At 39.2% G+C, this 24,296-nt stretch overlaps 1 pseudogene; it reads left to right on the top strand.

The window, feature by feature from the left end:
- LOC147887593 (pentatricopeptide repeat-containing protein At3g09040, mitochondrial-like) overlaps positions 1-24,296 on the top strand; it is a 36,016-nt pseudogene that overhangs the window by 7,667 nt on the left and 4,053 nt on the right.

The raw sequence follows: 24,296 nt of genomic DNA, 5'->3' as shown, positions 1-24,296 counted from the left end.
TCTTTCGTATCGCATGCCTCTACGTAAAGTCTGCATGCTTCAACAATCCAAGGCCAACAAAGGTTTTAAGCATTACCAGAAACACATACGCTAAAATTCAATATAGTATTGAGCATGAAGCATGCCATAGTGGTGATTTAGGAAGATAAACAATATGTAAATAGATCAATACCCAGGTGACCTAGAAAGAATACAGAGGTAATTTTCTTCTGGAGCTGCTCATGCTATAAAATAGCTCTTCTGTAATAGTTTAGGAAAATTCCTACTGTTGAAGGTCTTTTTCTCACCCCTCGATTTGATCAAATACTTGGTGTCCAATTTGGTGTGTCAAGTGTTTGGCCGAATAGGAAGATACCCACTCTTGCAATCTTGAGGTTGCTCTGCCAGGCTTTTCCTACATCTTTTGGGATGTAGAAATAGATATCAATGGAAAACACTAAAAACTAGGTTTGCATTGTGTGGGCGGAACCGTGTGGAGATGGTGGTTGACCAATTGAACTCTAAACACAAGTATTGCTCAAGGAATAGAAAGTAGCAATATGGCAATTTAACACATTTGTATTACATGTGATAGGGTCTTCTTGAATTACAAATGGCCATAGCTATAGAACTAGCATTGTAATGTTCGCCACTCTTTCTCTCTTTGGTTTGAGGCACAGGCCCTATGAGAGACAAAACATTGAGTCAATATTTCTAGCCTATGCATAGCAAAACAAGAATAGTACTAGCATGGGAAAGGGCACATTACAATATACTAGCAAAACCTATATACTAAGACCTTCGACTCAGACTTAGGCGGTTGAGCTAGACTACTTTCCTAATTTATTCCTTCAAATGTACATAACTACTAACTATAATTGGTTCCTCGATTCTTCTAGATTTTACCTTTTTAAGGTAATTTAGGGTGGTACTGCTTGCTATTGGTGTTGGCCACAAATCCCAATCCTACTATCTGTGTGGTTTAGACCTAAGCTGACCTGACCCAAATCATTGTGTTAACTTTTTGTTAACATTTGCCTCGGCTTTGCTTGCACCATGCGCCCATAGCTCTCAAACATTGGTGGACCACTGGTAGACCATTGTTTCAAGAAACAAAATTTATTTTCCTTCATTTGGGGACTAAGATTCATTGTTGTAGAGTCACCAAGGGTCATCTGATGAGACTTATAGCAGATGATGTGCATAGAGATTCAGAAGTATTGATGAGCATGGCTCCCCCCTGAGGCTCAAGTTATCTAGGTGGAGATGATGGTGGTATAGCTACTGACATCAATCAGTGCTTGCTTTGGATGGTTTGCCATGCTCTAATCCAATCCTATACCATCTAGCTTAACCATGGTTGATACTAGGATGTATCCTCGAAATGAAGTTGGCAATGATGCACATTCGATCTGGGAGGATCCACCCATTTTTCAAATGATCTAAACATGGTCAAAATGTGGTTATACATGGTGGTAGCCTCAATGCAAGTAGAGCCCAACAACTACTCAAGAAGTGTAGTTATTGAGAGAAGTAAGCTAGTAGTGTAGGTCAAGACATATTTACTAAAATTATCTCCCCTTCCTATTGTCTTTCTCCTTCATCGTTAAGTCAAAAGAATGGGTTGCCCATTCATACTCTGACCTCATCTTAGTGGGGTTATCATACTTATCCAAAAATGCTTCTTGGAACCAAATAGCTAATGCAGGTTTGAGAAAACTAGTATTGTTAAGGGGATGGTTTGTATAGAGATCTAAGAGGAGTGATTCTCAAAATATCTTGTAGGTAATGCAAAGAAGGGCTTGGCAAGTCATGCTAATCATTCAAGCTATGATCTCCGTATTCTCTAGGGATGGCTTGTCCACAATGTTGGAGTAGTATGGAATTGAAGTCTGCATACCTTTGCCAACATGGCATGTCTAGGGAATAAATTGATCAATATGGGGCTAGAACTCAGGATCCAAAAGGAGAAGTGGTTGATATGCTGAAGTATGCTCTTCTTGGTTGGCTCCCACTCTTTGATAACCACTTTCCCGGAGTAAAGACTCTACTCTTGTACGGGAGCATTTATGGCTATGCTTGATTGGTCCATTGGTTTTTTTACCTATGCTTGTCCACCGTGCCTAGTAGCATCCTCATCATAAGTGATATCTATTTGTCTCGATGGGATGCTTGAGTGCTCCGGGAGCTACTAGATCAATGTTTGAATTTGTTTTAATGTTGCCACCTGTTGACAAAGGTTGGCATTGTTTTGACAACTCTGTTGTAGATCAATAGTAGTAATGTCAAGGGATTGAAGGTGTTGTTCTTGGTGCACCATCAACTTTTATTGGGACTCAATGATCTACTAAGTGGTTTGAGGTCACTCAAGAGATTCTTGATATTGGTGGGCAAAAGTCATGTGTTTAGCTTGAAGAGGAGAGGAGGGCCTTGCATGGCTAGGAGGTGGGGGAGTGGGATCCCCCCATACTCGATGCTTTCTCTGACATGTGGTAGCCATACATGATGCCAACACAGAACCTAACCTTGGAATACATGATAGAGAAGAGGAAGCACTGGTACTTCCTGTAGAACATGAATACCCTCACCTTCGAGTACACGACAGGGAAGCCCAAACAATGATACTTCTTATGCAGGATTCAGAGATGGCAGCAAGCTGGATCTTTAATAATCTATTAAAGTATATGTTTGCAACTTGCTAACAATAGCAACTTTGCTTGGATCTTCCATCAAGGTGCTCTGAGTAGTTTGAGCTTGTGGTATGATAGCATTACTAGGGGGTACCTGTGTCAAATTGACTTGCTCACTTGAACCTAACAAATTAGTAACAATGCCTTTTCCCTATAGATCTAGTGTGGTCTTATCATTATCCACATTAGTTAATTGTATGACGTCCTGTCTCTTAGGGTGGAAGCAAGGTAAGGTGGAATTCTTGTCCAATATATAGCACGAAAGTATAGCAAAATACATAGTAGAAAAAGGAAAAAAAAAGGTTCTGATATTTTTCAATTGAATTTAAAGAATTAATTGCATGATTACATTCTACACCATTACTAAGAACCTAACCTTGGAATACATGATAGGGAGGAGGAAGCATTGGTACTTCTTGTAGTACATGAATACCCTCACCTTAGAGTACACGATGGGGGGGCCCAAACAATGATACTTCTTATGTAGGATTCAGAGATGGTAGCAAGCTGGATCTTTGATAATTTGTAAAGTATCTGTTTGCAACTTGCTAACAATAGCTATTTTGCTTGGATCTTCCATCAAGGTGCTCTGAGTAGTTTGAGCTTGTGGTATGATAGCATTACTAGGGGGTACCTGTGTTAAATTAACTTGCTCACTTGGACCTAACAAATTAGTAACAATGCCTTTTCCCTGTAGATCTAGTGTGGTCTTATCATTATTCACATTAGTTAATTGTATGACACAATGAACAAGCTAGTGTGTCCTATCTCTTAGGGTGGCAGCAAGGTAAGGTGGAATGCTTTTCCAATATATACCATGAAAATATAGCAAAATACATAGTAGAAAAAGGAAAAAAAAAGGTTTCGATATTTTTCAATTGAATGTAAAGAGTTAATTGCATGATTACGTTCTACACCATTACTAAGGAACTGAAAGATTGACAAGACATTTTTGGTAAGGCATTGATTTTCTTTCCAAACTTATGTTTCCCCTAAGTGCGAGCGATTGTGTCTCGAAGTTGAAGTAGCTTCATTCAACCTATTGTATTCACCATCTATACCATTATCAAGCTTAGCTTGAGTTTCACCTTTCCTTTCCCCATAGCTTTGGCTTGGTGAGGATTCAAACAGGCAAGTGACAGTGCGAAAAACTTTCTTTGAAAGCATGGATCAGGTATTATAGATAAAGTGGTGAATCTGTGAAATTTTTGTTTTCTTGAAAGAGTCTTTCAAAAGCTACCCTTTTATTCTTCAAATCAACTCATGAATTTAGAGTTGTCATTACAAAATCTTTGGACTAAAAAAAAGGGCCTTTAGAGAATTATTAAAATTTTAGAGGCTCCATCAAGGAGATTATGCCATTGGACTTCTCTATAACAGAGGCTCCCCAAATCTAGGAAAAATTCCACTTTTTTCCCAAAACACCTACAGAAACATGGTTGGGGCTTCACATTAAAATATTATCGTTGGCATGCCTAGGCCTCCTTGTTTTCCTCCTATCCATCTATGGTTCAACTATTTGGCTTAGTCCTTTGACTTTCAAACCAACTCTTTCACTCTTTTCTCTCTTCCAAAAGGTTTTACCTCCTCCATACACTCCCAAAATGTGGTCCCACCACTTTCTAGCAACTTGTTTAAAACTATCTTCATTCCACTCTTGATTAGTCATTTGCCCTCTTCTCTATTCACGTATTTCATGCACCTGCAAAACCAATGATGTGAGAAATGCTATGAAGCCAACTTCTAGGCTTGGCTGAGTTGGTTTCTTCCATTCCCATGATTTGTTGATTTCTTTTCTAATTGTAAGCAATGTAGGAAAACAAAGATAGCATGTACTTGCGATAGCTTCGAACTAGATTGGTTCTGTGAATTAATCGATAATGGATGACAACAAGAACATGCTATTATAGTGAAGACATGGTACAATATTTACTGGACACTTTAATTGTGACATTTTGGTAATTGTATCTAACCAGTCTTGTTTGTATAAAAAAGGCAAATGTTACAGGCTACTATTATGACCGATTTTAATTTTTGCAGGTATTTCATTGGAAGGCAATATCTTTGCATGTCTTTCACATATAGAAGGTTTATATGGAAAAACCTGTAATAGATGATGATTTGCATGATGGGACTCATAGCCCAAATGTCAAGGTATTCATTTCTTCGCAAGGACATCCTAATTTTATGTTGGAACTAGAAGAGAAGTGGACCATGCGGTTGTCAGAGAAGAAATGCAGTTGGCAATAGCAAGCCCCCCTCGGATACTATTATTTTACACTTGATAACTGTAAAATTAGATATAGGATGAGACAAACATCTTTTGTAAGACTTGTTGCTCCCCACATACTCTAGAGATAATAGAGACATGATGGCTGCATTCCAACTTTTGGTTCCAAAGATTGGATATTAATAATATCTGGGGTTTTTTATCCTCGGTGTTTCAACAATGCACTTAGCCATGAGGCATTGCTTGATGTATGAATAGACCTTACAAATAATACAAATATATGTTTCATTAATTGTTAATATTGTATTTAAATCATTAGCACTTGTAGACTCTGTTCAAGGAATGATCCTCATAGGGATATTCAAGTGCATGATAGTGTATAGCAGGATTGTTTGGTCACCATTCTAGTTGATTGTCTTTGATTGATGGAAGGTTCTATACGTGGTGGAAAATGTAACATGATTTGTCCATGCAAGAGTGTAAGTAGTAATTGGTGGTTCATGTAGTGAGCATGTGCATGCAGTACACTTGGTGTGATGACTAGAAGGGCAAGGCGGTTCGTGGCCATTACAAAGGTCACTCCTCACAATGGTTTTGGCCTTCTTGTCATGATGAGAGTCGGTTAGTCTCCTCTAGTAGGTACTAACATATTAAGTAGTCATCTTTATGTTTGTAGGGTCCTTAGCCGAGTATTGTGAGTTTTGCATATCAACTTGACGAGTCTACAAAAAGATGGGTCCCCTTGATTATTTGAAGTACTTGTTTGATCAAGAACCCAGGTTCGTGAAGCATTTAGATCACTTTCGAGCCCAGGTCACACCCCTAGGGTTTAGGGAGTTGAACATTGATGACGTCCTAGCATGCGGAGTCATCAAAAACACAGGAAATAGTTCCTATATTGGGAAATGGCCTTTATTTTCCTTCTCGAGGAGGGACAAATGGAAGAGGAGGCCTTGACCTCAAGCCCTACCCCTGCCCCTACCCTTTTTTATCCTATTTCTATAGATGAGCCCAACATCTACAATGAAGAGCCCATGGATGAAGAAGCTGAGGAGCGAGAAGCTACATTGGCCCTGGAAGTGCTCCAGTGACCTCTTGAACCCCATTCTACTTCTCAACTTCCATCCATCTTGGGCACCACCTCTATTGACCCCACAACAGTGATATGGTTCCTAGCTCCCCTTCTTATTGATGGAGAACAATACCTCTTTCTCCATGACATAGAGGTTATGTTTGGTCTCTGAGAGGATGAAGCTCTTGGTGTCCTATGTGGATATGAGGTGGACATGACTATGCAAGAACCTAGGTTTTTGGGAGCAGATGATTCAATTCTTAACTTGTTGACGATGTCAGCCCTAGTTTCTCTTGGAGGCCTCTGGATCCATCCTCATTGAGAAAGAGGAAGGGATTGAGCATGACAACTCCATAGTGGTAAGAAACTATGAGCTTTGAATTTCTTCTCTCTTGGTATACTTTTGCTTTAATGGAATTCTAATGTAATGTTGGACTATTGCAAAAAGCATTTGAGGTTGACCTATTCCCATCTCAGCAATCCTTGTTTGTAGTAGCTTTGGCCGAGAGATCACTCACTGGCACATTACCTTGGCCAAGCAAAAGGGTGCTTTGTGGTCATCCATAAAAATTTTTCTCCACATGGCACTGATGACGTCCTAAAGTGCAAGGCCTTGTCATGAGTGATTGGTCATTTTGGTGAACCGCATGGCTGCCCTTAATGCCTTTAGAACCAATTTTCAAGGTATGGCATTGATGGCAGCAGCCATGTTCATGGCCAATAAAATGACAATAGCGTTGACTATCTATCGACTAGGTTTAGAGCTAGGAGTGTATTTGGGAATTCAAAGCCTGATGTTCTCAGTGTTTTAGAGAAGAGAGAAAGGCTCTAAAGCCTTATTGTATAGAAATTTTATTTTATATGAATACAGATATAGTTTTTATACAGTGCCCCATTTTGTGTTCTTTTACAAAATTTATTTTATACTGTCATTGTATTTTGTAACTTTAATTGTTGTTGGGATTAATATTTTTATTCACTATTCTGTTCAAAAGCATGCTATCAGATAAATTTTTGAGCTATAATGGTCATTTCTGTGCAATCTAGTAAGAATCTCACCATGGTGTAGAAGGCAAATGTGTTCGGCATCGTGCGGGGAGCTCAAAAATGCCAAAATCTGCTATGGCGCGTATGAGGCGTGTTTGACCAAATAGGCCTCACACACGCCATAGCAGGGTTTGGCATTTCTAAGCTCCCCGCATGGTGCTGAACACATTTGCCTTCTGTGCCACGGTGAAAAAACATCATTTGATCACTCAAATTCACACTGAACTTGCATGAATTGATGGAAAGCATCACGTAACATGTATAATAACATAAGAACAGTAATAGAACATAAAAATATATTTTATTCATTGGCCTCAAAGGGCAGAGACTTACAAAATGACTCACGTTACACCAAATGAACCTAAACAACATCTAGGGCCTAAGGGAGGGATCGGAGCGGGGATGCACTTGGCAAGTGCAAGGTCCTTGTCCATCACTGTTACTCTTTGGGCATGGATAGCACATAAGTTCGCGTCTTCAAAAAGACCTACTGTCATTTGCTCCATTGCCTCTTGAATTGCTCCCATAGCGCCTGAAGTGAAACGCACATCATCCTTGTAATGCTGTGCTATTTGACGTATAACACGCTCGAAGGGTGCATGGGAAATGAGATTGTCCACAGTGATTTGGAACTTGCGAATCTCTTGAAGTGCCTTCACGCCTGATTTTTTGCGCCTCTTAATCTTTGGGGGACCTTGCACTGGCCTCTCGACATGGCCCCATGGCCGCTTGTTTGCTTTGAACTTCTTTCGCCTCTCCTCTCCTGCAACTGTCTCTTCAGACTTCTCTTCTTGTGTCTGGTGGGTCCTTCGAGGTGGCTTGTCGCGCCTAGGGGTCTTCTTTGTCCTTGGTCTCTTTTCCTTTTCATGAGGCTATGAGACAACAGGCTGAGGCTCTTGCTCAGGTCGTACTAGAGGATCCTCATATGTGATAATATCGAGGCACAAAGGGTTGATGGTGCTCTTTCGTGCGGTCTACTTGGTTGGAGGATTGGGGCCAAGGTTCATTATATCTGCGAGCCTACTAAATACTTTCTCTTGTTGTGGCCCCTTTAATCATTAGGGGAGAATTGGGGTCTCAAAAGGGCCTCATAAGGAATGGATTAGGGAATGCTTAGTGTGCTAATGGAAGGGGCTTGGAGGGTCCCAAAGAGGCCTAACCAGCCCAACCTAGGTGGGTTAAGCCCACATTTGAGCCCACCTCTCCCCCCATCAATGAGGGGAGGGGGCCGATGTTTGAAATTTGAATTGAAAATTTCAAATCTCCCTCCCTCCCTCTCTCTCTCTCTCCTTCCCTCCCTCTCTCTCCCTCCCCCTCCTCCCTCCCTCCTCCCTCCTCCCTCCCTCCCTCCCTCCTCCTCCCTCTCCCTCTCCCTCCCTCCCCCTCCCTCCTCCTCTCCCCTCCTCCATCTTGCTCCTCCTCCTCCCTCTTCCCTCTCCCCTCCTCCTCCTCCTTCTAGCTCCTCCTCCCTCCTCCCTCTCCCCTCCTTCTCCAGCCACCCAGGCTCCCTCTCCTCTGCTCCTCCCTTGGCAGAATCTCTCCCCTCCTCCTCCCTCCTGTAGCATCTCTCCCCTACTCCTCCCTTTTGTAGCAGCTCCTTCCCTCCCTTCTACACCTGTCGCCCTACTATCCTCCTCCTCTTCCTCTTGCCCTCATCTGTTTCTCCTCCTCCCTCGTCCTTGCTACTCATGGCACCATTTGAGGACATATCCAACAAGTACCATGTGAACCTACAACTGGAGGTAGAATATGCAAGCACATGCTGTTTGGGATATAGTGGAACTCCTCAAAGCGTGCTCCCCGGTCTTCGATTACAAGGGAAGAAGTATTTTGACATTTGGGTGGATGAAAACTTGTATCCTTTAAACCCTGCCACCCAAAAGAGTCCTCCTTTTCTTATAGTGCATGATCTTGTTTAGTTTGTCGGCAAGGGACATGCTCGATTGTCGGTTATTGCAATCGATTGAACCATTCGTGACGCATTAGGGGAGAATTGGGGTCTCAAAAGGGCCTCATAAGGAATGGATTAGGGAATGCTTAGCGAGCTAATGCAAGGGGCTTGGAGGGTCCCAAAGAGGCCTAACTTGTCCAACCTAGGTGGGCTAAGCCCACATTTGAGCCCACCTCTTCCCCCATCAATGAGGGGAGGGGGCCACTTTTTGAAATTTGAATTTCAAATTTCGAATCTCCCTCCCTCCCTCTCTCTCTCTCCTCCCTTCCTCCCTCCCTCCTTCTCCCTCTCCCTCTTCCTCCCTCCCCCTCCCTCCTCCTCTCCCCTCCTCCGTCTTGCTCCTCCTCCTCTCTCCTCCCTCTCCCCTCCTCGTCCTCCTTCTGGCTCCTCCTCCCTCCTTCCTCTCCCCTCCTTCTCCAGCCGCCCAGGCTCCCTCTCCTCTGCTCCTCCCTCTTGTAGAATGTCTCCCCTCCCTCTCCCTCCTGTAGCATCTCTCCCCTCCTCCCTTCTATAGCAGCTCCTTCCCTCCCTTCTACACATGTCGCCCTACTCTCCTCCTCCTCTTCCTCTTGCTCTCATTTGCTTCTCCTCCTCCCTCTTCCTTGCTACTCTCTCCCTCTCACTGCTCCATCTTTGCCAGCTCTCCCCTACATTTTAGCCTGCATCACTGATACCTCTCTTTGAGTACTCATGGCACCATTCAAGGACATATCCAACAAGCACCATATGAACCTACAACTGGAGGCAGAATATGCAAGCACATGCTATTTGGGATATAGTGGAACTCCTCAAAGCGTGCTCCACAGTCTTCAATTGCAAGGGAAGAAGCAGCTTCACCTTTGGGTGGATGGAAACTTGCATCCTTTAGAGCCTACCACCCAAAAGAGTCCTCCTTTTCATACAGTGCATGATGTTATTCAGTTTGTTGGCAAGGGACATGCTGAACTGCTTGGTTATTGCAATCGATTGAACCATTCTCAGACATTGGCTATGCAAGCAAGCAAAGTGCAGAGAGCCCAAGTAGAAGAACTTGCACATTTGGGAAATATTACTATTGTGGCAATGCATAATAGTATACAGGATGTCCAATTGCAAAACAAAGAACTCAGTGAAAGCACATGCACTGGACTTGGAGCGACATGAATTGGAAGAATCAATTCAGAAGCTCCCTAAAAGCAAACAAGATTTGGAAAGGTCTATCTATGGCCAAGTTCAACGTGCTATGGAGAAGGAAGAAGAGAAGTCAATAGAACGAGCACAAAAGTTGAAGGAAACACCTTTGGGACTAAAGGAGAGGAAAAGACAATTGCAATCTATGGATGCATTGTCAACCAATAGTGGTGCTTGAAAGAGGAGAATACAGGTTGCAAGGTTAGTTCCCCAAAATTTCAATGAAATTTCTTACTCCAAAATATTTGTGGTGTTGCATTGTTTCCACTAAGACTCATTTGTACTCTACTTTAGGAATTTCATGGAGGATGTCATAGGAATAATGGAAATGGATGATAGTGATCCTTCATATGTTTGACGAAGTTTAATAAAGCCAAGTGATGTCATGGAAGTGTTGGACTCTAGACAAAAAGGGCTACGTGAACAAGTTGCTAGAGAGGTAATGAAGGATTTCAAGGGCCTCATGCAAGCAAAGGAGGTGCTTGGAGCTTGTGATGCTGCTGGTGTAATTCGTGAAGCTTTCAACTTTGTTTTTAAAATTTTCAAGTTTTCTATGGAGGAAAACTATAAGATATCTACAATGTCACTGCCAACATTGTGGTCTGTAAGGCTTGCATGTCAAGAAACTAACCAATGTACTAGAGAAAACCTTGGAGGATACCATTGTGTAAGTGGCACAATGACTTGGAAGAGTAAAAAGAAATCTTGCATCCAAACGTTTGAGATGAATTCTTTCAATAATGTTTGTGGATGTAGAGAATTTGCAGAGAGCCATGGTCAAATTCCATGGGATGGAGGCAGTCTATGGCCCGAGCGATGAAAACCGAGCTAGCCTCATGAAGCGATCAATGAAAACCAAGCAAGAAAAATCAATTTATGACATTTGACTTAACCCATCACATGCATCCAACAATTAGAAAGAAGAAATAACCACAATTTGGCATAATGATTCAAGTAGTAGAATATCATGTGTAAGATGTCATAGTACTACCCATAGTCTTGCTTAATATCGATGTGATTTAAAGTAATAAAATACCAAGTTAAAATATTACATTGACCAATATGACAAACTAATTTTCAATTCAAAGTCTCTAAGTATTCATCATCAACAAATCAAGGATCATTTTCGTTTTGTTTGGTCGTTTGATCACGCTTCTCACCACTACCCTTTCCATTGCTACTGCTTAGCCTAGTAGATCACTACAAACACAATCTACATTGTAAATAGATCTAAACAACCAAAAAAGTCAAAGGCATGATTAATGTATGGACATTGAATGTTCTTTAATAAGAATATATTTTTATCAAATGAATTTATGTCTATTATGCCAAAGTAGATGAAACAAATAACAAGAAGTCTATTCATTTTGTAATGCAAGAAATCTCTTGCTAGACTATATATATTGAGTGCAATGTTTTATGCATATCCTATCAAAGATATATGCAAAACAAAAATCACTACAAACTATCAACCACATTTAAAAATGCAAGGAGTGTCCTCGAATCATATTAGATCATATTATTAAGAACACCATGATCTATACCTATCTTCTTAAACAATGTGTATCATAATTGAATTTCACATAAGAAGCTATTGAATGCTATTCATCCTAAAGCATGGCAAGTGACTTCTACATAAATAATAGCAGAATTTGTACTTCATATTATAATAGATATCCCTTTAATTTGGGAAATATCACATGAGTGCATATATACATGAATCATATGGGTGTTTGAAAGGCTTAATAGTAAACTCATTACCATCCTAATCAACAAGATCCAATCGAGCTCTCTTGGCACTAGCAACCTACACAAGGGGCTCCCAACACTACCCTCAATCAAAGTATTATTATCAAATTAAGAGAAGCATGCATCCCATTTGTCAAGCATTCTCTGATGAGAGGTTCAATACCACATCCCATCTCCATTCATAGTATTATTATCAAAAGAGAAGCATGCATGCCCATTTGTCAAGAATTCTATGATGAGAGGTGCAATAACACATCCCATCTCCATTCATAGGCCACCTAGAGGATACAAAAGGATCAAATTACATTCAATGAAACTAGTGGATCCCTTGCTTTTTATTGAAAATGCATGGTGGATGATGCTCCAGGTTCCTTCTATACCTCAAGCCTGATAATGAGTCCACTAGTTACTCATTTGTTGTATATTTAGCTTCTCAAAGATAAGTTCATTATATACAGTAAATATTGGAGGTGTATGGCCTAAATGCATCATAAAACCAAGTATATTTGATCTCTTGCATCACACAATGATTCAAATGAGCTTTCTAAACAACATATCTTCTCCTTCTTATTTAGGTAACCATGTAGAATTTTATCTAGAACAACACACAATGATCCACTCCAATAATTGCATGCAAACGAAGATTCCATGTATTTTGGGACCATTTTGCACCGCATATTAATACTTGGTCTCTACCACCCCTCAATATTTATGATGAGATATGTATATGACCTTGGAATAGTGTAGATTAGCTTGAGTACTACAATTTTGGTTCTTACATTATCTCGATCAGAGGTCTGTAGAAAAAGTTATGGCCTCTACAAGCGAGATTTTGGGCCTTCTAGGACCATTCTGCACCGCGTATTAATATGCGGTTTCTACCAACCCTCAAGCTTAATGTTGAAATATGAACTTCTAGTGGCATAGATGAGCTTGATTACTACAATTTTGGTTTTTAAATCATCTCGATTGGAGGTCTGTAGCAAGAGTTATGGCCTCTATAAGCAGAGATTCTGAGCCTTCTAGGACCATCTTTGCACAATAGATTAATATGCTATCTCTACCACCCATCAAGTTCCATGTTGAAATTTGACCTTGAAGTGGTGCAGAGGATAAGGTGTACATGACTATGGATTCTAAGTAATTTTTTAAAAAATTGGATATCCTTAAAATAATACAAAATAATTCCCTCTAGTTATTTTGAGTCAATTATAGATTCCAAAATTCACAAATTTGTTTGGAAATTGCTAAATTGCATGTGCGACATGGCAGGGCGGAGGGGTGAGTGGGTTGGGAGGGAACGTGGTGAAGATTAAGTATTACCGAGCTAGCGACAAAAGACTGGGGGGGAGGGGGTGCACTCAAAAAACCCTAATTTAAAAGAAAAACCCTAAAGTGCTTTGAAAAAGACTATATAAAGCACTTCAAAGCCCTAAAATCTCTCATTTCTATGGCATGAGTTAAACAAACTACTAGACCCACTGGACGTCGTTTAGACACTACCCGTTCTCCTCCTCACAACTCCATGTCCTCCGAACACACTACAAACCCCAGTGGCCAAGAGGGCAATGATTAGCAGGGATCTGAAGGTGGTTCTCATCATCAAGAGTCCAAGCGACGCAAGTCCCCACCATCCAACTCTCATGGGGGATCCCAGGGATCTCAGCACCATGAGGAATCCCAGCACGATGAAGGATCCAAGCATGGTCAGGAGTCCTCTCAGTCCTTCCACACAACTAACCATGGAAGTAGAGGGGTCTCCCAAGAGGGGAAAAATAGTCTAGTCAATCGTGATCAATTGCCCCTCCCTCCTCCGTTGGGTCTTGGCATGGAGCATCTAAGCCAACAAGGGGAGCAAAAAAGGCAAAGAGAGGAGATGGAGAGATTACAAGGGCCACAACAAGAGGAAGTATTTGGCAGGCTCACAGATATAATGAACCTTGGCCTCGATCCTCCAACCAAGCAGACTGCACGAAAGAGCACCATCGACCCTCTGTGCCTCAATATTATCACATATGAGGAGCCTCTAGTATGAGCTGAGCAAGAGCCTCAGCCTACTATCTCATAGCCTCATGAAAAGGAAAAGAGACCAAGGACAAAGAAGACCCCTAGCACAAGCATGTGAAACAACCTGAAGCTATGTGAAGGACGTTTTTGAAGATTTCTTGCTTGATTCTTCACCAAATTGAGCTCTGTCTAGACCGATCTCTTAGTGGCTATCCACTAAGCCTTCTAGCAAGACCAAGGCTGTAAATTCAGCAAATATTGAGCACTTGAACAAGAGATATTGATCAACTTTCTTCAAGGAGCAGCCTCAAAATTTGGTCAAGGTAGTTTCAGGAGTTTAGCAATGGGATTCTAGAAGCTCAAGGTCAACCAATAAGAGGATGAGTGGGGGCTGATCACCACTTATCAAGGAGAATTGTCAAGCTGAATGTTCATCACAGTGATAAGAGCTTAATGGGAGAGATGATAAGAGAGTGAGCTTTTATCAGATAAGCTATCATCTTATCACCCCACACCCATTCTCTTACTCTCTCTAAATGTTCTAAAATCCCTCTATTCATCCTCCTACATCCTTACTAAAGCCTCACCATGAAAGACAAAAGAGGTGACATGCCTGATATAAAGGATAATCTAAAGGTTACAATATTCTCAACCCCACCAACTTTTAAAATCAAGGAGGTTCGCTTGACATGAATGGTTGAGTTTCTATTGAAGCAAATTTCAACAAGCTTTTCATATCGACATCTTGACAAAGCTTTTTAAGCTCTCCAAAGGAGAATACCAAAACTCTTGTATCTATTGATACGTTGGGAAATTTTCATTATTACATAGCATCATGTGAATTGAGATTGTGGATATCGTTGAAGACAACTGACATTTGGGTTGATCACCACACTAAATCACGAGCGAGAAATGTGGATATTTGACTGAGTATCTTTGTTAGTCATTTTTCTTTAAGTTATAATGTTATAATGGCACAGCACCTTCCATAATCATCATCAATACAAGAATTGCAAGACCAATTATTACAAGAGAGGGAGCACTGAGCGAATTTAGAAAGAGATATTGAGTGCACTCAAAAGACAAGGAGAAGACACTCATGAGAGAAGAGCACTTCAGAATCTGATTCTAATGAGAGACTTTGACACACTATAAAGGCCACACTTAGAGAAAATAAGTCAAGAAAAGACACCAAGGTTAGTGAAAAAAGTTTTTCTTTCTAGAAATTCAATAGGAAAAAGGATGCATGCACTACACTGTCTTGGTTAGGCAGTATGATTCTCTAGAATCTCTACGGCTGACTATACCGTAGTACAAGTCCCCATCCACGTTTAGTTCCCCCTCTTCAAAGTGCTTTTGGATCATATGCACGACTGTGCTTTGGGCATTAGGATCACTGAGGCCTCCTGGTCAATTGTCCAGACTATAAAGATCACACACCACTACTAACGGAGCTACCATGAGCAAGATGCTCATCAACAATAGTATCTTCATCATGCTAGCCATCAAGCACCTTCGACGTCCATTTTACAACTTTCTTGCTAACATCAAAACACAACACAAGGAGTCCTAAGTGATCTACTGGAACACAATGTATGTAAAGATCATTTATATAGATGACGTGCAATCAATATGATATTCACAAGATAGAGGTGTTGGATCGTCGCTCACTCCATGCCAGAAAACATGATGCCAAGGAATTTTAATTTTTGTCACCAAATGATGAGAGCTCTCATAGTGTCACATACACGATGCTAGAAAGAATAACATGACGTAATTCGCGAGGACATAAACAGTAGTGAAGCTAGAAAACATGATGGACTTCTGACTTCATCCTACCACCTTCTCAAGAACCTCCATAGCCTCAACGTACCTCTGTAGCCCCAGCTCCACTGTCGCATCTATGCCACCCAATTCCTCCACCACTAAAATTGTCAGCATAGCCACTGCATCCTCCAGCGCCCACTCATTCTTCCCGATGTGCAACCAAACCTCCACCTGATTCGACAACGTAGCCACCCTTCTCCTCTGCCACTACCTTCTCCTCCTTCGACTCCGCCCAGCCACCCTTCTCCTTCGCCACCACCACCCAGCCATGCTTCTCCTCCCAACTAGCGGCCGACTCCACCCACCCACCCTTCTCCTCTGCCACCACCTTCTCCTGCTCCACCACTCTCTCCTCCTCCACCACTCAAAATTGAATCAGCGACACATAGTTCACAGAGTTACAAAGGGAGGCCAGGAGCAAGCAATGAACCCTAGAGGTGACTCAAATAGAAACTCTAATGATCTCTTATGCTATTGCTAGTTTGAGGTACAAATTAGGGCCAAATCTCTATGATAATGAGCTCCTAGGAGCGAAATAGCTCCGATAAGCAGCTCGAAAGGGGCCTATGGCAATCTGTAGCGGGGATAAGGGAAACTTGAAATGATTCGTGTTGGGAAATTTGCTACAAGAAGATCGATTTGGATGCTGCTTCAATTTGGAAGTTGAACAAGCAGCAGATTCTTTAGTGCTTTAATTTGGAAGTTGAACAAATAGCAAATTAGATCGCAAACCTGGAACAATTAGGCCGAGCTAGGTATACAATGTCACCCTTCAGTCGATATAGATTGATCTGTGAGCAGAAACCCTTTCCTTCGACGAGCAGTCCCCGGTTTACAATGTCACCCTTCAGTCGATATAGACTGAACTGTGAGCAGAAACCCTTTCCTTGGATGAGCTAGAATAATTAGGCTGAAGCAAAAGTGGGTGAGGTTGGAGAGTTTGGTGATAGAGGGATGGTACTAGTGAGGTTGTCGATATAGTGGAGCTGAAGCACTCGGAGGTGGAGGAGGAGCCAAGGGAGGGAGGGATGGGGCCAAAGAGGGGGTTACGGCTGAGGTCGAGGAAGGAGAGGGAGGAGTAAAGGGCAAACCGCCATTGTGAGCCACATAATGAAAAGGGTGCTCCTTGCTAATGCAAAAATTTCCAAGGAGGCCAAGGAAACAGTGCAAGAGTGTGTTTTTGAGTTTATTAGCTTTATAACAGGTGAATCTTCTGACAAGAAGAGGAAGACCATTAATGGAGATGATTACATTAAAGATTACATTGAACTATAGCATCCTTTATAGAAACTCTTGAAGTTCAAATGCTATAGTTTAATGGAGAAGAGGAAGACCGTTAATGGGGACACTTGGTTTTGAATATTACATTGAAGATTACTGGAAGGGGAGAAGGCGACAATGGCTAAGCGTAATTCAAACATAAAACCTTATTCCTGCTTACTCACTGTGGGGACTTCTACTTCCTTACCTTTTCTTTCCATTTTAAAGGAAATACTTTAAAATTTAAAATTTTAGTGTAAAGAGAGGGAAAAACGGGTGGGAAGAGTTTTTTTGAAAGGGTTAGGAATATATAAAGAGAGATTGTCAGTCATTTCACAAGTCATTTCTCAAGTACCAGCTAGTGGGAAGGCTTCCAACCTCTAGCGAGATTCCCGAAAAAAGTCCAAAATCAAAATGAAGGTAATGTGAAACATATGGCGTACACCATATCTCTTTGTTTTGAACATGTACCTCAATTAGGAAAAAAATACAAATTTTAGTAAAATGATTAATTCATATATGGCGTATGCCATATCTCCTTTTTTTTTTGAACATGTACATCATTTAGCAAAATGATTAATTAAATTTAATAAATTTTAGATAATTATATTAATTTGCTTAATTGGTTAAATTTATTAAATTAAATAATTTTTTTATTTAATTAAAACATAACTTAGCTATGCTTATGTTAATTCTTTAATTTATTAGATTCATAGATTAGTTAGATTAATCATATGAATTATTTTAATTAGTTAATCACTAGTTAGATTAGTTAATCACTCCAATTAGACAAATTATTTTGATTAATCTTGCTAAACAAATATATTTAATTTAAACTAAATTATGTAAATTTAATTTAATTAGGTTGGATTAATTAGTTAATTGAATTAATTAGTTTATTGGACTAATTATACTATGCTTAGGTTAATCTTTTGATTACATTAATTAAATTGATCTATTTATTTATTTGAATTTCCTTAGTTTAATTCATTGAATTATTTAAATTAATTTCTTTAGTTAAACTTATTGAATTAACTTATTTAATTTAAATATAATTACATAAAATTAATTTAATTAGATGGATTGGCTTGGTTTAGCTTGATTTGTTTAATTTGGTTAGGTTAACTAATTAATTAATATTAATTTTTTTATTTATTTGTGTTCAATTAAATATACTAAAAAGAGTAATTAATTACATTAATCTAAGAAATTGATAATTAGATTCAATAATTAGATATTTGAGTAATTGATTAATTAGATTAGTTAAGTAGATAATATAATTAATTAGATATATTACTCTCATTTAATTAATTAAGGATGCTTTCTTTGAAGGTGTGGCTCAAGCCAAGAAAAGAAATCAAAATCTTTACATTTTAAATTGAAAACAATATAACATATGGCGGATGCCATATGTTGTTTTAGAGAAGGCTTTCTTTGAAGGTGTGGCTTAAATATTTCTAAATTTGAAAAAAAGATCATTTTGATAGAAAAATATTGGGGTTTTCTAGATATTTTTTATTTTTTCCCAATTTATTAGAAAGATGAGGTTTTTTTTTTAAACGTTTATAAGATTTTAAACTTTTTAACATTTTTCCCCCAAAAAATATAATTTCATATTTAGATTTTTTCCCTATTTGATAGCTCAAAATGAGGGTTTTCTACAAGAATTCTTCACATTTTTTTTCTCTATTTAATTTAAAAAAGATAGGGTTCTTTAAAAATTACTTGTACATTTGGATTTTGTTCTTTATTTTGTACCATCAAATTAGGGTTTATGGTTTAGGATTTCAATAAGAAAAAAAGGAAATATGTGTGTCTAACCATGCAAGTGGTGTTCCAAGGGTATGATACTTTGAAAGGACTTACATTAAGGCCTATGCAAAGTATCATGCCCATCCAAAACACAAGAAGCATGTTTTATGCTTTTAATACTCATGCATGATGCATGATTTTAGGTAAGTCAGCAAGGAAAGATTCATGTCCAACTCTGTAAATGATATTCCTGGAATATCATTTACACTATTGGATATGCATATTTTCTTAGGTGTCTGATCCTTTGTACAGGCCTTAATCTTATTAAAGTTAGCCTTGTGCAAAGCATCATCTCGGAGTCCATCAAAGATACATACATAGGTTAGAAATAAATCCTTGCATGATTCATGGGAAGAAAGACGAGTACCAGAACTTGTCTACGATGAGTTAGAGACGTGCTTCACTGGGTCTCTCTCTCTCTCTCTCTCTCTCTCTCTCTCTCTCTCTCTCTCATAGTGTGTTAAGCCACATTTACTAACTCCCCTCACACACACACACACATGTGCGTGTGTGCATGTGCACACATACACACATGCACATAGACACACACACACACATATAATTTTTAAATATGTATAATATATATATATAATATGTATATATGTATTATTTTTAAATATGTATATAGATATATATATATATATATAATACATATATTATATCTACATAATATATGTAATAGGACATAATAGGTTATATAATCCCCTCTCCTTGTTTTTGCTCTCTCTCTCTCTCTCTCTCTCTCTCTCTCTCTTTCTCTCTCTCTTTGTGTGTGTGTATGTGTGCCAATGTCATCTTCCTCTAGGAATGACAAAGAAGGTTGTGTTAGAGTCTGTTAACAGAACATTACAAGACAAAGAAGAGAGAGAAATTTCTAGAGCTACTTTTTATCAAATTTGGCGTGGGCAATTTTGCAATGTGAAGACTCCTTTAAAGCAAAGAATGTCAAAATCCAAAACATGCAATGAATTGAAAAATGCCATTGAGCATAGTAAATGCGATAAATGTCGAGGAAAATATATAAGATGGAGAGAAATCAATTTGCATCATGTGCAAGATGCTAGAATGATGTATGCTTCTTGGAGGGAGGAAGCTATTTCAGATATCAAGAAGTCTATGTGCATCACCATTGATGGAATGGATCAAAACACAACAACTTTGCCTACATTCATACGCAACCCACCTCCATTAGAGGGTAAACGTGGACTTAAAACACACTTGTGTGGTGTATTAGTACACGGATTCCAACTCTTTTGTGATCTTTGGATTGATTGCTTGCATGAACATGATAGTAACCAAGTAGCAACATCCATCATGAAAGCAATACGAAAGGTCAAGGATGCACGTGGACGTTTACCTCACATCTTGCGTATATAGGCTAATAATTGCTGGAGAGAAAATAAGAATAGATACATTTTTGCTTTGTGCTCTATGCTAGTTGGTTTGAAAATATTTTCTTCTTATCGGCCATACACACAAAGGCATAGATCAAATATTTAGCATTATCTTTGGAGAGTTGAAGTCCAGGGATATTTTGACAATGGATGACTTCAAACATCCAATTAGGAAAAAAATCGGAGGTTCGCGAAAGGAAGAGTCAGAAGTGGCTATCTTGGAGAGGATGGTAGTGTGGAGAGCATTCATAGAGCCTCATTTTAAAGGAGGAGATGATGCACTATGTGGACACACAAATCCACACTACTTCCAGTTTAGCATGCATGACAACACTCCAGTAGTGGAAGTACTACTCAGTGGACACAGGTCATTTATGGAGTGTGCCATACATGTTACTAGAACAAATAATCCCCTTGGAGGAGACTACATTAGTTTTCACAAAAAAACAAAGCACTTCACATGGATGAAATTAAAGGCTTGCAAGCATTCATTTCTCACGTTAGGAGTATGATGCAAAAATACCCAGAGTAATCTGAGAAAAATATGGACATAATCACGGCAAATGAATCTCTTCTCGAACATATAAAAGAGCAAGAAAATTTACCAAGCATAGAATACTCAAATCTATTTTGGCCACAACAAATTGAGTCAAGAGAAGATTCTGCATTTGCTAGAGAGTCCACTATAGCTGAAGATATGGAAGAAGCTGAGCAATGCCTTTTGCCTCGTAAATTTTATGGTAGGAAGGGTGATAAGCTGTTGTCGGAGTTTGTACCATCCGATGAAATCCAAAAGGGACTTTTTGTTGCCATTTGTGCAGCAGATCCAAATCCAGAATCAGAGTTGGATGACCAAGGAGACCAATTTGGGTTGCAAAGGTTGCTCAGATAGCAAGGGATGAAATGGGAATCCCTAGCACGTAAACATCATTATGGTATGAACCTAAACCATTTAAAAATCTCCCAAAGAGGTATACCATGAAATAGCTTTATGAGGGTTGTTTGGAAAAGAAACGGGAATGGGTTCCAAATAAAGAGGGCTTGGCTGAAGTGGAGGTGAGTAGCATCATTCATTGTTGCGAATCAAGGGCTCGAAATCTTAAAAAGAAGCATGGGTATGATGTGGAAAAAAGTATCACGATCCCTGACAGCAGCCTCGCACATATCAAACATTGTTTGGGTAGACTTGATCCAACTAAAGATGCAGTAATAGAGTCTGATGACTTAGAAAGAGATTCCGAAGCATAAGAGCAGATATGTCCCTATGTGGCGTCCCCTTTTGGTGATCTTATACATCATTTTCCAAAATGGTGTATCTTTACACCACCTATATGTTGATATGAACAACACTTGAATTCTATCTATTAATAATTAAGTTTAAATTAAGAAATTAATTATTAATTAATCAAAAAACTAGTTAGTATAATAAAAGTAATTAATAATTAAAGAATTAACAAAAAGTTATAAAAATGAATAAGTTTCTAATTAATAAAAAATTATTTAGTAATAGAAAAGGATTAGTAATAAAAATTATTTAATAATTAATAAAATAATAAAAATGAATAGAAATTAATAGTTAAAGAATTAATTATGAATTTAAAAAATAACTAAAAATTATCTAGTAATAGAAGGTGTAAGCATTAGGTGGACATGTAAGGATCAAGCCCTATGTGGCCACATATTAAGGGGTGTGTCACATGTGGCCCCCTCACATTCACTTTCCCGCTCACTATACCTGCACCTTTGCTTCCACATATCATAATTTGCAGAGATAGATATATATAGTGTTGTAAAAGCACCCTTTTTTGAGTCTAGTAGGTCAGTATCAAGTGGAGGTGATTGGTTTGGGAAAAAAGTCCAAAACAAGAGAAAAAGTCCAAAAATTCTGAATATTGTGTTACATCTTTTATGTTGTTGAGTTCATGGGTCATTAGTGCTATTTGTGTTGTAAAGTCATACACAAATTCACTTTCCTATTCATTGAGTTAGTTGAGATTCAGCAATGCATCTTCCTTATTGAATTCTACTATAACTATTCAGAAACACATCTCTCATTTTATCCCACATGGCAAATGCTCATCGGAGTATTGGTCACACCCCTTGATAGCTTTCTTGCGAATGTGGTGGGGAAGTAGATGAGGTTCTCTTCCTCCATGTTGACTTGTAAACTCACCACCCTTCACAAAAAATTTGCATATGAAATCAAGGATCTTCTCTCTCATGTCCCATGTATTTTTAAATTTCATTTAACTTTTTGGGCCTCTTTGCTACCTCAATGCCTCTTGGGGGTTCAATGGTGCACTCACTAGTGGGACAAAGCTAGCTTGAATATGTTGGAGGTGGTCTTTGACTCTCTTTGGTGCTCCCTCCCTCTCTTTGCTCGAGCATTGGCTTCTTCTTGTTCGCTGTTTGTCTAGAGTCCTCTTGTTTGAGATCCAATTCCTATAGCCCACCCTTCTACTTGCTCTTGGTATTATTAGTTTTGACATTCACTGCAATTCAGTTTTTTTGGCACACACCATTGGATTTTGTAGTGTAGACCATTTCATGTCCCCAGCACGATCGCCAAATATTATGCTTGAATCGTGGCTCTACATAGTGGTGCTTTGCTTAGTCCCTTCATCCTTTGCTTCACTTAGGGTGTGCAGTGCAAGACCTTTTTTTGAATAGCCAGTTGGGTGTGAGGCATGAGTGTAAATCCCCCAATGCAGTGAATATGTTGCGGGGGGAGTAAGAGGGCAACACACAACTTGGAAAGTGAATTGTAAGCAAAGAATGTATGTACATCAATTGGAAAGTTCTTTCTTCTAAGACTTTGCAAAAATTAGCAATCATATACAAGTGTGCGGGCCTTACTCTACACACGTGAGTAGCCTTGGTAGCATTAATGACCCAAACTCCTATGACTCTCAGACTTTATACATGAGTCATCTAACATTTGCAAAGGGTACAGTTACCCTTTGCCTTTACAACCATTCACATTTACCCATGAGGTCTAAGTGCCACTAAATCATATCGGACCTTCTGGCAACTTTCGTATTTATGGATCTTATCCTTCCTCATGTTCAAATCATTGAAGGATGGAGCCATGCCACTTTGCACGTAAGTCAATTCCACCTAGTTGAAGGTGTGTGCAAGGTATTGTGCCCATCGGATATGCTTTGCACTATATATATATATATATATATATATATATATATATATATGTATGTATGTATGTATGTATGTATGTATGTATGTATGTATGTATGTATGTATGCATGCATGTATGTATGCGTGCATGCGTGCGTGTGTGTGTGTGTGTGTGTGTGTGTGTGTGTGCACATACATATACGTATACATGTATGTAAGTATGTATATGCATATGCATATGTATATGTAGATGTACATATATATGCATGTATGTATGTGTATATATATGTCCTCAATGTATCAACTTTTTAAAGAGGGCCTTTGGGCTTTCACGTAAACCAAGCACCACAACCCTAGTGCAACTGTCTATAGAAAGTAAATCCAAAGCACAAAGAATTGTTGAATCTCGATGACTTTTCAAAACCATCTAAAGTTTTCAATTTGAATGATTTCAGGATAACAGAAGCATCAATTGCTTTAGTTTAGGCTACAACATGATTGGACACCGCTTTTAAATCCTTGTGAGCATCCTGCTGAGGTGGGATGCCATTCAACGTGTCATTCAATGCACATACAATAAACTCTTTGAGGACCTCTACCAGGTTTGATGCCAGCTAATCAGATGCAGTTTATTCACAGACTTAGGAACATAATACAAAGGTATCTATAAAAATTGAAGAAAATGTGAAGTCAATCCAATAGTTGATCCCCAAACTCTTCGAGAATGTTATTCAACACGTTCTTCGATGCATACACAATAATCTCTTCGAGGACTTGTATCGGTTTTGACGCAGCCAATTAGTTTTAGTTTGTTCACAAACAGAGGAACATAACACAGAGGCATCTATAACAATAAAAGAAAGTGCAAAGTCAATGAGATAGCTGATCCCCAAACAAAAATAAATTGTGAATTCAACAACATTTAAATTCAAGAAATAAGGCCATCTTCCATTGCAACAAGAGGCAACAAAAGAAA

This window comes from Dipteris shenzhenensis, chromosome 22, assembly GCF_047967505.1.
Source record: "Dipteris shenzhenensis isolate YYH24624 ecotype China chromosome 22, Dip_SZ_1.0, whole genome shotgun sequence".
Classification (NCBI taxonomy): Eukaryota; Viridiplantae; Streptophyta; class Polypodiopsida; order Gleicheniales; family Dipteridaceae; genus Dipteris; species Dipteris shenzhenensis.
Note: the sequence above shows the minus strand (reverse complement) of the source record. Positions and strands in the feature narration are given on the sequence as shown.